Source organism: Vipera berus, assembly GCF_964194415.1.
Source record: "Vipera berus genome assembly, chromosome: 2".
NCBI classification, from domain to species: Eukaryota; Metazoa; Chordata; class Lepidosauria; order Squamata; family Viperidae; genus Vipera; species Vipera berus.
This window is the reverse complement of record NC_138203.1, coordinates 247,257,736-247,275,467: the sequence shown is the minus strand read 5'-3', so window position 1 is coordinate 247,275,467 and position 17,732 is coordinate 247,257,736.

Here is a 17,732-nt window from a genome sequence, read left to right as displayed (position 1 = left end):
CACTGTCCACAGCATTCTCCTGATGCACGGAGCCACTCAAATTGTCACCATGTCTGAGCGCGTTTTTTTCGTTAATCGCCTCCTGAGCCATAATTTCGTTAATGACTTCTGACAGGCTCAGGGTGGGTTTTGCGATTATCTTTTGCTGGAGGTGATTGTCGCTCAGACCGAACACAATTCTGTCCTGAATCCAATCTTCCATATCAGGGAAACTGCACATTTGGGTGGCCTGCCGCACGGCGGCTACGAAGTCCATTGCTGATTCTCCGGGAAGCTGGTTCCTCTGGATGAATCGGAGTCGCCAGTAGATTTCAGATTTCTTTGGAATGAAATGCTAGCTCAATTTGCCGACAAGGTCAGCGTAGGGCAGTGCCGTGACGGGATCTGGGATGCATAGCCCGACAGCCACGTCGTACATGGCTGGCCTGCTGATGCATAGCAATGCTGCTGCCTTCGCCTTATCTTCCGTGATTTTGTTCACGAAGAGATATCCCTCGACTTGTCCCAGGTGGGACTCCCATTGTCCCGGGTGGCGGACGTCAAACTCACGCACGTGTCCGATTTGGGTCATTCTGTCCTGGTCTGGTCACTGCTTGACGGGAAGGAATTTAATCAGGAGAGTTCACTCTTCCCCTCCTTTCCCGTAGTACGCGCTTCAGCTCTCGTGACTCAGCTAGTGCTTCAGCTCAAGCAGAATCCCACCTTCGTTGCCACTGTTGTGTATTGTGGGTAGACCATCAGGCACAGATGACAGGACACCGAGTTGGAGCTCAGATTTAATGTGGTTGGAACAAGGAACTCTCCACAGCTCAGCTCTTTTTTTTTTACTGTTACCGGCTAGTCACCGGCCAATCCACATCCTTAAAGGATCCCGCCAAAACGGCCAGACCAATTGGATACTGTTGCTGGGTGAGGCTCAGCTGATGCTCAGCTGAGCTGTCAAGTCTAACAAATAACACTAACATATGTACACTGAACAAAAATAATGAATAAAAAATTAAAAATCATAGTGGGGATTTATCAAACTGTCTCCTTCTAGCTTTTACATTCTTTTTGCTTTCCTTCTACAATTAGCTTAAAATGTTAGATCTTTATTCTCAAATTTCTCATTCTATATCTCTCTCCATTTCCCCTAGCAAATTGAAGGGATATTTCATCACTTACCTGCTGAAGTGCTGCTAGATATGTATATACTATTGCCAACCTTTTAAAGCTTATGGATGCCCAACCCAATTAAATTTGTATTGCTGAAGCATGTTTGTATCGTATTTGTAAAATATTAACTATTCAGCTCAAAAGAAAGAGTTTGAGGTCAATCTTTCCTTTAATTTTGACTGAAATTGATTTTTTTTGTCAGAAAAATATTATAGATACTTCTAAAAGTTAAGTGGGCACCCCAGAGATTTTGTTTTGACCCATTATTGGACAGCTATTTTATTCTAACTTGTTCTGTACACAGAGAAATATTTGCTTCGTGAACGTTGTCTTCATTTTCATAGCCTCTAATTTTAAAGTATTGCAAAACCTTTAAATAATTGTGGTATCACAACCGTGTGATGTGTTGCTTTGTCTAAGAAGAAATATCCTTTTTCCTCTGATGATTTTTTAAAATAATTTTCTCCTCTTTTTAAATGTCAAATAATTTCACCTCTATCTATAAAAAGCTTATTATCTTGAGAAAAAAGCCTTCTCCCAGCAGTTTGGAAATAATTTCATGTTTTTATTCAGTTTCATAACAGATTAAAAGAATCAGTTCTGCTTATATTATCTCCTTTATTAAAATGGAAAGCAAAATGATCAGGAACTATTTTTTTTAAAAAATGTCTATTATTTTAATAGAAAGCAATACAATTGTATAATTAAATACATAATCAGCTTAAAATCTTTGTTAAAGTAATATGCAGTGTAAAAAAAAAGCTAGAGCATTCCCAGAAAATGCAATTCCCCCAATCCAGGAACTTTAAAATATTATCTATCTATGAAATTTTCCATGTGTCATAACCAAGATAAATTATAGACTTATAAAGGTAAAGATTTCCCCTGTCCAATCATGTCTGAATCTAGGGGAGGGTGCTCATCTCTGTTTTGTAGCTCAGGGAGCCAGTATTGTCTGAAGACACTTTCATGGTCATGTGGCCAGCCTGACTATACACCAAAGTGCACAGAACATTACCTTCCCACCAAAGTGATACCTATATATTTACTTTTATTTGCATGTTTTCAAAGTGCTAGGTTGGCAAGAGCTGGGGCAAGTAACTGGAGCTCACCCAGTTGCACGGCGCTTGGGTCTTGTACCTGGGCTGTCAGCTTTCCAGTTGACAAGCTCAGTGTCTTTAACCACTGAGCCATCATGCCCCTATAGGCTTTTATAGACTAAATATAAACGTAAAAGGCATGATGTAGGGATTCTTGTTTTGGGGATGCAGTTCTGTGGCTTATTCAATAAAACCTCTAAGCTAACCTCACTCCCTTTGATGTTATCTAGTTTGGTAATAAAATATCTGTAAGAAAACCACAAACTCAGAGACCACCTATGACCACACTCTTCTTATTTATTTATTTTTTAGATTAGGTCTGGGCTTTGCCTCCTCCCTTCCTTATAAATCAAACATGTCAAACTTGTGACGTCATGTGACGTCGCATGACGTATCGGGACAGTTTTGCCATTGCTGGCAATGGGGTGGGTGCGGCTTCCATTTGACACATCTGGCCTGTGGGCCAGCATTTTGACACCCCTGCTATAAATATATTGGTGCTATTTCTTTTTTCCATTTTGGTTTTGTTGAATTGAGTTCAACTTGCATTGCATATGAGCAATGTTGTTGGTATGATCTTCTTATGGTGCTAGAAAGTTATTTTCTTTTTTCTGATGGTTGCTTTATATATTTTATGGGTTTCTTTTAGTGTCTTTGTATATAAGTCACTGTGTTATTTTTTTTTTAAGAAAAGCGAGATGATACATTTTTTAAAAAGGAACCGCTACTGTTCTGGAAGCATATTTATTTCTTTGGCAGATCATCTTATCACAGAAAGCAAATAGCTTTTAGCTGAATGAGCAAAGCTGTTAGCTTGTAAACCACTGTGAGCACGGAAAGATCACTAAAGACCAACTTTGAAGAACTCTAGCAGTAGCAGAAACAGTAGAGAAGCTGTTCATTTCTGTGAAAGAGAAATGGCAGAATTTGTCAAAATGGAATATGGTGCAGCATGAATGTAATATAATTGCTGGAGATTCTCTAGGGTCTGTCTCATTTTTTCTAGCCCTTAAAATGTATCTAATCTGAAAAGATCCACAGAAAAAATGTGTCAGCTGGGAAAGCTGCATCCTCAAACAAAGAAGAATGTTCATGTAAAGAGAAGCTTAAAATGAATTGGAACATAACAAGATAGAAACTTATGTAATATTGATAAAAATATTACACGGGCCGATTAGTAGATGGGAGTTCTGGAAATGTGGTAAATGTTTGGGTGATGAACCAAAATAATGGAAAAAGGAAAGGTGAATTCAACATATGAGTTCTATCTTTCCTTCCAGCCTGCCCTCCAGCTTTAACACTGTTGGCAATTAGTCTGCAGAATCTTTTGCTCTGAATGTGCTATTAATAAATGTCAAGTTGCTTCAGGAGAAAGCATTAATGGTAGTGACCTCATCCAAGAAGAATATGTTAATTTTCTATAATCAGATCTCCATAGGGGTAGGAGATGTGCTTCTTCCAAGTGGCTATCAAGTGCAGTACTACAGATGGTTAAAGAGTCTATTTAGTCTACTTTTACAGTATATCTTAACATTAATTAACCTAATTATAATTCTCAAACTCATCTATGGAGCAGAATGCTGCAATATTTTCCAACTTAAATAACTTAAATTTCTAACTTAAATAAAATAAAAAAAAATCTATGCAACACACCAAAATGTTTATTCTAGATTAAAATTAGGATACATGTATAAATTAATGAATGCTACATTTTTCAGGACACGAGTGGCAAACTGCCCATCTCACAACATTATAGTTTTCTTTCCTGAGTTAACACTGTCTTTAAAATTGGTGAGAATCCCAAGGTTGCTTTGTTGAGAGGATCTCAGCATTTATACTGAAATGTCCTTATCTAAAGTCTTTGTGGTTGCTATGACAACCATGAACAATATATAAACTACCAAGCACATGCTAAGCCACCTGCCAGAACTACTCTGTAGGATACAGAATCATCATTTAGGAAGTCTGCTTGCTAAGAGATCCAGCAATGCTTCTTTAACAAGGCTAGATTACCACTGAACCAATTAGACCTTCAAATGATTTGCAGGACTAGATGGTCCAACTCTCCAATATTGGTTGCTTCACAAAGTTTCCTTTAACACTTATAAGATTTTCTTATGGTTTTGGTGATTCTATTGAAGACCTACCTCTTTTTTGGAACAGACAGAAAATATGGAATCATATTCAGGCAAATTGAAGAATTATATTTCCTTCTTGATAGAAGAATTAATATTAATTAAATAGTAGGGTCAATAACTAGAGTACAAATGACAGAAGAGTAAGTGGCTTTTTGACTCTATTGACTGTGGCATCCTTCTGTTCTTTATGTCTGGTCTAGGTCAGAAAATGCAATAGCTTGAACAGATTATAAATTTTTAGAAGATAGTGATAGATGATTTATCCTCTATCTCAGAACCGAAATAATTATGTTCTACTCTTTGGTTCTTCATTTCTGACAAAATTCTATTATATAACCCATACGCTTCAATAACTAACTGAGCCCATTAGACAATTCATCTAAATTGTCATAATATAGACAATTGTGTCAGTACATGTATAGCTGGAAAACTATACACTCTTGTGCAGATATATGGATTGACTATTTTTTAAAGAAGCTTGAATGTATGTACCAACAATGAGAAAACCTATTCTTATTTAGTAACTCTTCTGTAATCTCCAAACTGAATTTTAAAACTACAATTTTTATGAAACTGAATTAAAATGTTTGCAAGTTCCAGAGTCAATAAAATGAAGATATTTGCTACTAGACAGCAAATAAGGATTTTGAATATATTCCCAAACCCAATTCAAGATCTCGTAAATCAAAAGTAGGTCATCAACTTTGCTTTCTTGGAATACAGTATATACCTTGAAGGATAGAATATGTTACTCAGGCTGGTTACCACCCAGTTCTATTCAAAGCAATTCAGCCATGATCAAAGTAGGAAGCACATTCCCTTTTCTGTCAGCATGATAATATTGTTGCCTTACTGGTCAGCATTAACAGAATTTTCCTGTCCTTATTCTTATTGTGGTGGATAGCTCTATTAATAGGTGAACATTCAGCAGCAAAGAACCTTTAATGTTAGTTTGTTTATTTTTAAGCTCTGTAATCTAGTCAAATTCTAAGACTTCTATCAGCATGTAATAAATGGTACAGAGAAGCTAAAATAATCAACCACCTTTCCCAAATGTGTACTCATAAATGCTTACCAAGAGCTAAAAGTAAAACAAGCCATCTGTTTTAAATGTTTTATAAAATGGCAAGAGGGAGGTTCTCATATGGACTCCAAGGATGCACCTCGGGGCACGAAAATGGGCCGACGCCACCCCTCGGGGCACATAAACAGGGTGCTGTGCACAAGAATGGGGCAGGGCTAGCGAATATCACACAAGTGCTAACCCCGCCTCATTTGCATCACATGCGTGCTTGTGGCCCCATGCATGCGCACACACGTAAAATGCCTCCCCCTCCCTTTCCCTCCACTCCACAAACCAAGAAAGGTTGGTGACCTCTGCTTTAAGAGGTTTACAGAGTCAACCTATTGCTTTCCACAATCCTGGTCCTCATTTTACCAACCACAGAAGATGGAAGACTGAATCAACCTTGAACTGTCTAGGATCAAATTCTTGGCAGTGGAATGCAGATTTAGCTTGCCTCACTGCATTTAACCACTGACCCACCATGACTCATAAGACCTTTAATAGAATATTTCTGATGGATAGGATGATTTAATTCTGAGATCTTTTTATTCTTGCTCCTGTAGAAACCAGCCCCTACATGTCCTAGTGTAGGCTAAGTGGACTCTTTAAGAAACCACAGAAAATAAAAGATTTTAATGTCCAATGGCAATGAAAGACAAACAAACAAAAACAGAAAATTGATTAAAAGAAAATTTGCCTGCATCGCATATATGTAGATTATTTGGAAATCTTCCTTTAAAGTAATCTGTAATTTCTGAAATAGAATAGGGATTCTATTTAGGAATACCCTTTTCCCCTACAATGTTTTCCTAATCTATGGTTTACTGCCAGTATAACTTCCTTTAAAGAAGCAGAAAGACCCTCAAAAGGACTGCTTTGTAGAGAGGGAAGAATTTAAGAAATCTATTTGAACTACAATACTGCCATTGATTTTGGTGGGAAGCCCAGCCAGTCTTCTGCTACTGGCATACTTAAATTTCAGCATTTCCAGACAAATGGTGTAATCTTTAAAAAAAAATCTTTCTATAATTCTGCAAGGATAGCAGTTCTGCTCAATTTCAGACATACTGAATAAAGTATTTCAATTCCATGGGCTATTTAAAAGGTCTCTATCCAATAAGCTTTCTTTGCTTTTATCTTGTTTTGCTTTATTTTGTTTTAATGAGAGAACCAGGCATTGTTTTTTCTATTTGTAACTTTGGGGTCATCCATCCAAATGTCACGCCATTTGCAAGCAGTCTGTTATTCACTCTTTAAGGCACATGATTTGCCACATTCGAGTTTCACTGTTTCCATCTACTTCCATTCTTCTGACCTGTGTAAAGTGTTTCTATTTTTCATTCCAACACAAACAAAGGCTGATCAGAAAATGGAACATATTTCCATTCATGATGTATTACTTTGAATAATCATTTGTCTTTATAATTAGCATGAATGAAACAAATGGGTTCATTTAAAAAAAAAAATCTACCCAATTAAAAAAATAAACTCATCTCACTATTAGGTTTGTTTCCTTATGTGAGTACTTGTTAGTACAACTACAATACTGTCAGACTCTCAACCTCTATATTGCTTAGAATGCTTTCAGGTCTGCCATTCTGTCGGGTGGAGGGAGAATGTTGTTTTGTTTTGGGGGGATTCTATTCTGTTGGGAGGGGGAGGTCCTGCTCATCTGATGGGAGGGGGAAGGCTCTGTGTTTCCTCTTCTTTGCACTTTACCCCTTTGATGCATCAGGGTGTGAACAGAGGAAGAAATGTGCCATGGGTCATCTGTCTTATTTCCACCCTGCTACGATGGGAGGAGAATGTCGAGAAACAAAACCCAGAGGACTGTGCCTGGGAACTCCACTTATCACCTTGGTTCCCATAACAACTTCGCACCTGGGGATTGAATGAAATTAAGCCAGACATTTGGCCATTGGGGTGGGGTTTGAATGGGATGCTTTAATGTAACATTTCGTGTAGGAAAATGTCAGATCTTGCTTTGCTTTCTTGTTATCACTTCTTCTCAATAAAAGTTTGTTTTTGAAACAATGCCTGTTTCAAGAGTTCTGCTTTCTTGGAAGGATTAGCTGAGGCAGGACTTTACAAATACTTAGTACAAAAACAATTTCAGCTATTGCCATTGTAATGTGCATGCTATTGCTGCAGTGAAGAGATGAGCACTGATAACATCAATGCATTACTGAGAATGGCACCAGTAGAAAAGAGACAATTTGTGTAATGATTACAAGGGCTTAAACTGGGAAGGTGTCAAATCTCCATTGGAATGAAATGCCCTGTGTGATCCAGGACTCATAAGTATAATGATTTTTTTCCCCAACAAAGGAAGCCAGTCTAGCATTTGCTCCTAAATGGAGCTTATGCTAGTAAATTCAATCATGGCTAAGAATGTCTCTCTTACAAGGCAATGCACTGAATTCTGCTGTTCTGCTCTCCTTTGTACAAGGCATGTTTTTGAGCTGGGCAGTCTTTCTAGTGCCAACTTCTGACAATGGATGCAGCTACTCCTGGTGACTGCAGGGTAAGAATGTAAGAATACTTGATGTTTCACTAGGCTGAAGTCCAACGAACTCTCCTGGAGTAAGCTTCTCTATTTCAAACTCCTTTGAGTTTTGGAGCTGGTTTTGACATTACAGGGGTCATCACCTAAAATCTAGTTGGATACACTTAGAGCTCCAAAGACCAAGCCCAATTCCTCAAGACCAATAGGAACAAACTCCTCCCAGACAACCACATTGGAAGATCTCTGCCCACCTAAGAAGGACCTGCACAACTAGAGTCCAACTCTGAGAAAATCTGAGAGATTTTATTTGACAGATAACATGAAAAAGCTTCAAGAATTTAATAATCATCCCCAGCAAGTACTTAAATAGGGCTGATAAAGTAATTAACAGAAACCATAGTAATAATGGTTTTGCTGCTCAGTGTAATCCTTAAAAAAGCTTTTAATTGTGACAATTCATGTTAACTGTTTTTCCCCCCAGTATTCTTTAAGTTCTCTTCCTCTGTTTCATCTTCCAGACCTTTTCTCTGGGATCAAATAACAGAAAGAGGCCACAACTGTCCAGTTCAATATGGTTAAAGGCAACAGCTACCCTCTCATTTCAAACAAATGCTAAGGCTGCAAATGAACTGAGCATCAGATATTCAGAAATTTTACCAAGTGTGCTTTAAAATCCAATTGAATACTCCTATCTACCTGTGATCGGGAGCAGGTAAAGAAAACTCCAAGACAATCAGAAAGAAATCCATGTCAAGCAAGAGATTAATTTCCCCCCAATTTTATATCATTTTTGTCATTAGTCCAAGACAAAAACATAGATCAAATATGTGACATCCCCACCACCACATTGTGTCAGATCTATGATGCCATGGGTAGTTCCATGGTTGTACTGATGAACATTAGCATTTGCCAAATGCACAACCAAATCAATTTGCTCAGGCAAGGAAAATACAGCTTAGCAGGAAGACTGGTGCAGAATTGAAATCCCATGTTTCCTAGTTCACCAATGCCTTAATTATGATCTAAGTTTGTTTTCCAAAAGAGACGACTTTAGGGTCTCCTTTGTCTGAGTTAGCAAAATAGAATTTCTGGATAAGATTTTATGGACATTTTTTTTTAATTTTAATCCCATTTATATCCCGCCCTTCTCCGAAGACTCAGGGCGGCTTACAATTTAAGCACAAACCAATTTGCTTGGCAATAGCCTTCATTCTATGTATATGCCTGCTTATTAGGGCTTTCCCCCCCCCAAGCGGCATTATTACAAAGTCAGCTTAATTGCCCCCAACAATCTGGGTCCTCATCAGATTGCCAACAATAATTTGAACTATGTTCTATGCTATGATCCACTGGCATGTCTCACTTGCAAATTGACACTTAGACTGTGGTATGGGTTTTGACCAACTTCAGCCTTAAAAGTGGGGACAAGAATTTACTTCGTTTATAGATTACAAAGCACTGATGCGGTTGCAGGTTATGTCCAATAACGCCACCCATTGCAAAGATCTGCAAATATTTTTTTTTATTTTTTTTATTTCCTCTGAGCATAATCAGAGGAAATAAAATTTTCTCCTTTGCTCTGTCAAGAAAAAAGTGATGTATATTTCATAGAGTTTATTTTATACGACTCCATATAATATTGGGTAAGCAATAAAGCTGGAAGCTGTAAAAAGCCACTTTTAAAGCCTTAGCCATGTCATCCAGTTGTGAATCAGGATGCTAAATTTAGATAAATTTGACAATGCTGCTTGAGGATGGAAGGGCAAATCAGAAGCTGGCAATCCAGGGAGGAACAGGGTTCGAGAGGTGTACGTTGAAGGTAGGAAATAAAGGAAACACATCCTCTTATCCCAGAGACACAAAATAACTTTAGGGTGAGAAAGTGTGATGGTATCAGATGCTGGTTTGCAAGAGGGAGGGGGCTTTTTCTCAAGAGGCTGAAAGACAAATCAGCCTTGAGTCATGTAGTATGTAGAAAGAGACCCTGAATGGATCCTGCCTAAACCTTCATAAGATTTATCTGATAGCTATGCAGAATGTACTTTAAACTGGCAAGATTCCTCTCCATAGGCAGACACATTAAAGAAATTCCTAGCAGCTCACCTTGTCCTTCTTTGTGCCCTCAACCTGACATCTAGTACTGATTATCTGTAGTAACTTTGTAAAAGTAAGAAAACCCATTTCATTTTTTCCCAGTTATCTGATTTTATCCTAATTTGATTCTATCCTAATCCAGAGTCTTCACCCAGCTCCAAGAAGTTATATTACTTTCGAGAAAAATATTTAAAGCACAAAAAGAAAGGAGTTTAATGGTAGCAAAACAAAAAGATACTAAAAGGAAAGACTCCTACAAGGAAAGGTATCGGATGATGAGCACTTTGGACTGGTGGTAGACACAACCATCTAAATCACTGAAGTGGTTGCAACATGAGAGCAATGAACAATCCCATCACCAGTCTTTTGGATCAGTGTGATTTCTAGAACGTCTTCAAGAACTGCCCATAAAGAGCACATTGCAATTGTCCAGGGTTGAGTGTACAGGTGCTTGAATCACTAAGCCAGATTTTCTTTTTTTTATTAAGAATATACTTTATCAGTCAAAGCTTAAAATGGTCTTCTTTGCTAGTAAGTTATTTTCCCAATATGTTGGGACAATTAAATTTAGCATGTTGAATTTTATTTGATTATAATGTCGCTGGGCTTTTTTTTTAAAAAAAAAGCTTTAAAATAAAATGTGAAAGAGATGTCAGAAAGAAGTAAGAAAATTATCCACCACCTAAAATGCACAATGTTCACTGGAATGTATTACCTCTATGGGGGAAAAAAATAACAGCATAATTGAGACACGGAGAAAGACTTTCATGTAATATATAGCATTTCGAAAACAAGATTATTTGTGTCGAGCATGATTTGAGAACGATACAAGAAGCACCATTGAAAAAAGATTGGAAAGCTAAATGAGGTGAAAAAGCAGATGTGCTCAGGAAGAAGGCGCTTGCAATAAGGGAAGTGAGAGACCATGTGCAAAGTTGATAGGCAAAGCAAATAACTCGGGTAACTGGAAATAGTAAAGAAAGAGAAAATGAAGGTAGAAAATAATCAAATATATAAAATAAAAGGAGGTTGCAGGAGTGAAACAAACAAACTAAAACAAAAACACTATAGTTCCAGAAAGAAAATGAAAGATGAGAACACTGGAAACCAACTGCTAGAATTGTTTGATGGAAGAGAAGGTTTTTACTTTTTATGCTTTCTCATCATTTAAGACCAGTTTTGCAGTAATAGCTAGTGTGGTCTTTTCTTCCTTGAGGCAAGGGGGGAAATGCTGGTTTCCATACATGCAGCAGAGTTCTTCCCCAGAAGGTCCTGAGAAAAGGAAAGAGAGATAGTTACAGCCAAAATTCTTTTTTCTACTTACATATTGTCATAAGCACTAGCAGAGCAGATTTTTTAAAAAAAGTAAAAAAAGCCTTTCCTACTCATATGCTGGTAAGATCCTCTTCCTGGAAACAATTGAAAGAATGTGTAAACAACAACACCTTCATCTTAATCCCTCTGGTTAACAGTTTTAAACTGTCACAGAAAACTCTTCTCGGAACAAAAGGAATAGATTATAGATTATAACCATAGATGCAAACTAAACACTGCCATCTACTGGCCAAATAATTCTGTAATTCTTGCAATACAAAATACATCCTAACATGTATTCCAACACCAAGTTAGAATGTTCCACATTGCATGATACCTTATAGGTGGGTCTACAAATATTGGCATCCAATCTCCATCATGATTTTCTTTCTTTCTTTCTTTCTTTCATGCTGGCGCTTCCAATGCTGGCTGTCAGGTCCCCGACGAGAGGAGGGGCAGGCGGTCCCCAGAGGCGTGCCGCTGAACAGTAGGAAGGGAGCACCTTTGCTCCCACCGAGGCACCGCCTGACCGCGCCGACCAGAAGAATCGCTTGCCCGGTCACGGAGTGCGGAACTGAGAGCAGCAGCTCACCAAGCGAGAGAGCTCAGAGGAAAGAAGGCAAGGCGCCCATTTGGCGGGGAAGGAGCAAAGCTGGGCAAATCACAGAGCAGGCGGAGCAGAGAAATGTTACAGGGGAAAAGGGGGTGGGGTTTAAAAGGCGAGGCAGGCGGGACGTGGAGACATTCTGGTAGAAGTAACGAAGGAGCCTCCAGGCGCTTTCTGGATTGGATTGTGCGAACTGAGGGTGCTGCTACAGTCCTCATGTTTCCCAGGGTTGTGTGTCGTGCCAGAGGTATTCCCTGTAGGCCCAGATTCTTTAGCTCCCCACTTTCCTTAATTCGGGCAAATTTTGTGCTCCGTGGAGAAACATTAATATGCAAATGCCGTTTGTTTAACCGCGCAAAACTCGGGGGAAACCTTGGTATTTGGGAACGGAAAGGCTTAAGCCTTTTCATTTCTGTTTTATGCACAGGCTGGGAGGGTCATGAAGTTTATCTCTTTTATTTTAGCAACATCGTGGCACTTATAAAAAAGGGTACTAACGCTAAACGAGTTGTTAATATGCAGATTGTGTGCCAGGAAGTGAAATATTGAGTTATTAGCCCAAACCCTATAATTTAACACAAAAAGTAGGGGGTCGTCTTATACGCCGGGTCGTCTTATATGCCGGAAAATACGGTACTTTAGAAATGACAGTAAAGAAAACTCCTCTGTCTCATCATATTAGTTTGCATCATTATCTTTTAATTGCTGAACAAATTTATTTTTAATGACACTTGAGAGGGATAGAAGCACATTGAATAATCAGTTTTGCTAAAGGCATTCTATTTTCTAACTAAGAAAATGAAGTTTTTATACATATACATCAGATATATTTCTATTAGGATATGTTTCTAACAAGTACCATGATAACCCATTCATGCATTCACTCATTCAACTCAAATCAGTCAGAGAACAGTCATATAAATAATGGTTCCTTTTCCCTAACAAAGGACATCTTGTGGATTTTTTTTAAAAAAACTAGCATGGACAATATATGAACCACTTTTTAAGCAATATGTACAATATGCCTTTGTCCTGTGATGTATCAAGGTGTTGTTGTTTTTTTTGCTGAAGCATGTGAAAAATTACATAAGTCATAAACTATTGGATTGGAGTAGAAAAAATATTTATTTTATAATATTTTATTAATAATTCAGTTTCTGAAGCAGCCGGGGGACAATTCGCAAAAGGAAGGAAGCCTATTTTATGTGCACTCTTGTTGATCAGAATATATTTCATATATTTTTAGCATATAGTCATATGTTAGTGGAAAAAACATAGATGTTATTTAAATCAATACACAGTTCAGACTGCACAATTTTTGTATTTATCTGCATAGCTGTATTTATACTGAGAAGCATATCTCACCTGTATTGAAATGCTGCAAAACTAATTTGTTAATTAATTATGTTATATAGTTGCTTTGTACCTTATGTAAGGCATTTGGTTTGGAAAAATCAGCCTCTGATCATTTATACTTTTTAATTATTATTTTTTTAAAAAATACATTATAAAAACAAAGTAGAAGTAGAGTAGTTGTATTTGAATCTCTCTTTTGAGTAATTATCAATATATGTATGTTAATGTAGTATTTAGCTTTTATGAGTTTAATTTAGCACGTTAAAATAAAATGAACAGATCCAATTGTAGCATTTGTTTAAATTAATTATCTCCCTTATATAAAACATCTTCATCTGAGAGTAATTAAAGATAATGTTTATCTGTACATCAATATTTATTATGTCACCTATCAAAACAAAATGTGTAAACATATATTTAATAGAATCATCACAGAGGTATAGCTTATATGGATAGCAAAGTTCTTTAGATATAGTATGAATACTCACTTTAAATTTTAAAGTTCATTATCAAATTTTTTATTATATGAATCTTCCTTTTTTTATCCTGTGTATAATTCATAGTAGGCGTGAGCTTAAATGGACTCCAAAAGATGGTAGAGGACAGGAAGGCCTGGAGGAATGTTGTCCATAGGGTCACAATGGGTCGGACACAACTTCGCAACTAACAACAACAATAATTCATAGGATGTTTATTTCCAGGATAATGCAAATTTGTGGCTCCCAAATTTAACCTCTTTCTAAATTAATATTTGCTTACCATTTGAATGTGTTTGTAATTACTTGCATAGGCAACAGCCTTGATTGTTGGAATATTCCACCTTTATTCTGTTTTACTTATTGCTACAGAAGAGCTTGATTTCTGACAGCTGTCGGTACACATACATAATTGATATCTTGTGTTTGCCTAGACTTCACCCCAAAATCATGATTCACAGTCTTGATTTAGTTTCAGTTGGACGCCGTCTCAGACTTTGGTAGAAGCAGCAGGAACAAAATGTCATTGTCTACATATGTTTGTGACATCTCAATTATCTCAATTAAGAAAATTATTCTTACTCCTCTACTAAGCAAATAAATATAAAATATAGTAGAATATATATTGGTATCTGTACATTGCCAAAAGTTTTGATCTTGGGACCAATACCTTTCAAGATTTTCATTAATTGTTTGGCTGAATAGCTGGAGGGAATGCTGATCACATTTGCATATAACATAAAGTTTGGTGAGATGCCTAATACTCTGATCTTGGAAGTTTAGAGAAAGGGGCTTGAAATAGAAGAATGACATTTAAGAGAGAGAAAAAAATCAAAGTTCTTTCCTTAGGAACAAATAAATCAAATATAGGTTGGGGGATACATGGCTTGGCAATCATGCATATGAAAAGGATTTTGGAGTGGCAGATAATCACAAGATGAATATAAATTAACAGTGTGACCTGACTGCTAAAAAGACAGATGCATTTTAAACTGCAACAGTAAGACATATAATTTCCAAATCAAAGAAAATAATGCTGCCATTCCATTTTCAGTGGATCAGACAGCACTTGTGTGTAGCCTTGAGCACCGTATCTTAAGAAAGATTCCATTTAATCCAAATAGTTTTGCTTTGTTTTTCTTGGTGATGCTTCATTAATTTGCTACTTATTTGATGCCTTGCTTTGCGTCTATAGATCTCATTTTGGCTCAGAAATGACTCAAGGTTGATTTTATGCTTCATGATTTTATCTAGAAATGTTACCTTCTGAATATGACATTCACTTCTATTTCCAGAATTAGACTTAGTTCTCTTTTGTTTTGTTTGACTATTTTCTCCTCATTTATCTTCCTAGAATAAACCTAGTAGGTTCATACATCATCACAATGTTTTTGAACCCCTTGTAATAATCTCTGAGATTCACAAAAACTATGCAAATACTGTAAACCAGGGGTCCCCAACTCCCACTCCACGGAGGTGGACCGCACAGCTGCAGGTGCACTGCAGGCATGTCTTCCACCTCTGGGCATGAAGTGAGAATGCAGGAGTCTGGGCAGGGGCAGGAGAGTGGCTGGGCAGAAACTGTCTTGCTCAGTGCAAAGCTCCTCTGGCGGCTGCCCTTGCAACTGGCTACTCCTCCTTCTTCTACTTTTTCCTCTTCCTCTTCTTCCTCATTTTCCTCCTCTTCCTCCTCCTGGCATCCCAGCTGAAAGCCCTTTGTACAACTCTCCAAGTTTGCAAGAGAAGTGTGCACCAGCCCAGCTTGCAACCAGGAGCTTCCCCAAAGCCTCGTTGGTGTGTGTGTGTGTGTTTCTACTTTCTTCTGCAGCTCTTCAAGTTTGCAAGCCAAGTGCACTCCTACCCTGCTTGCAAAGGGGGAGGGGAGAATCTACATTTCCCCTTTAAGCACTGTGTCTCCAAGGGAATCCCTCTGTCATCTGTTCCTTTTCCAAGACTGCTGGGCAATTGAATAGTGCCAAGTTGGTTTTCCCTCCCTCCCTCCCTCCCTCCCTCCCTCCCTCCCTCCCTCCCTCCCTCCCTCCCTCCCTCTCTCTCTCTCTCTCTCTCTCTCTCTCTCTCTCTCTCTCTGTAATGGTGTTCTCAGCATTTCCTCAACTTGCTGAGTTTTGCTGGAAGGCTGAGTTTAGGATTGTCTCTTCCTTCCCATTTTCTTAGAAGCAGAAAGTCACTGATCTAATCTAATACAATGTAATAATAATAGAAATAAATGCATTATTTATTTGTTCATTTGTTCACTTACAAAATTTTCAATAAATGTAATGCACTTGAATCATCCTGAACACCCCCTCTACCCCCCCATCCCATCCACCATCACCACCCCACCCCCGGTCCATGGAAAAATGGTCTTCCATGAAACTGGTCCTTGGTACCAAAAAAGTTGGGGACCTCTGCACTAAACTGATTATAACTTCATCCTAATTTTATTTATTCCTAGCATTTATTCCTTGGAAGAGTGAGGAAAAGTCTCAGGGATGACTCACACCCTGGACTGTATCTCTTTACTCTCCTACCATCGGGTAGGAGATATAGGAGAATAGCCAGCCGTGCCAACAGGCTGAAGAACAGCTTTTATCCATGGGCTGTTAGGCTTTTGAACTGGATATAATTTTATAAACTTTATGCATGATTGACTTGGGAGGCCGGTGTGTTGTGCAATTAGCTCACATGGTGTAATAAGATGGAGGGTTTGTGTCACTGTAAGTTGGGGGTGGGGGCATGAAGGGAGGCTCAGCCAATCTCAATGTATACATGGTTGTACTTTGACAATAAAAGTTGTTTTATTATTATTATTATTATTATTATTATTATTATTATTATTATTATTATTATTATTATTATTATTATTATTATTATTATTATTATGCCAGTGTTGGTTTATTGGTTGTGACAAAAATTGACCAACTAGCTTGTCACCTGAACGTGACAATGGTGGCTGAGACAGAGTGGCTGGTCCAAAGTTACCCAGCCAGACTAATAGCTCTCTCTTCCTCTTCCTCTGTCTTCTTGAGTATTTTCATTTATTCTTTTCAACACCAATGTTGTCCGTAGGCTTATGACACATGAGCATACATACTTTTTAATATTCAAGTGAGAAAGTAGAAAGTAGCCCAAATGGAACAACTATTTTAAATTCTCCATGGGTAATATAAAAGGATGTTTCCTTTCTATAAATCAGGTAATTATATACTTTCTTTGCTCTATGTTTTTCCTCAATAATCTATCAGTTTGTATCCTGGAGCCACAAACTTCCCTGTGGTAGACCACATATCAAATGAATCCTGTTATTTCCCCATAACTGATTAAAAGTTTTCATCCTTGGCTTCCGGTTTGCCGAGCCAGCCGGCATGGACGTCTGGAGGACAGCTCTCGTCTTCCATGTCCAGTTTCACATCGCTGGGGGTCCTAAAAGGGCCGAAGAGTCACCCTGGAGGGGAGACCAGCAAGAAGGGGCTTTTGCAGAAATACGGGGGAGCCACAACCCCTCCCCCATTAGTGCCTGCATTCTCTTCGAACCGGCAGACAAAAGACCAGCCATAGTAATATGGCCAGTTACTAGGCTGCAGACAACCAAAGTCAAACTTACCACCAGGCAACATTAAAGCAGCGTGGAAGAGACGGGGGTAAGATTCCTCTCTTATACCCTAATCTTCTTCTTTTCACCTAAATAAGCTACTAAGTACCTTCCCCCCCTGAGGAGAGAGAGGGGGGAATTCAACCCTCCCTTCAAATAAGCGTCAAGCAAGCTCAGGGGTTTTTTAAAAAAATGTTGAAAAAAGAACGGACTAAAAGAAAAGAACTGTCAAAGCACTTGGGGGACACCCAGTGGCTAAACCTGAAATTGCAATCTGACTTTCTTTAAAAAAAATAAGAAAAAACAAGATAAGATTAACCTTGAACAC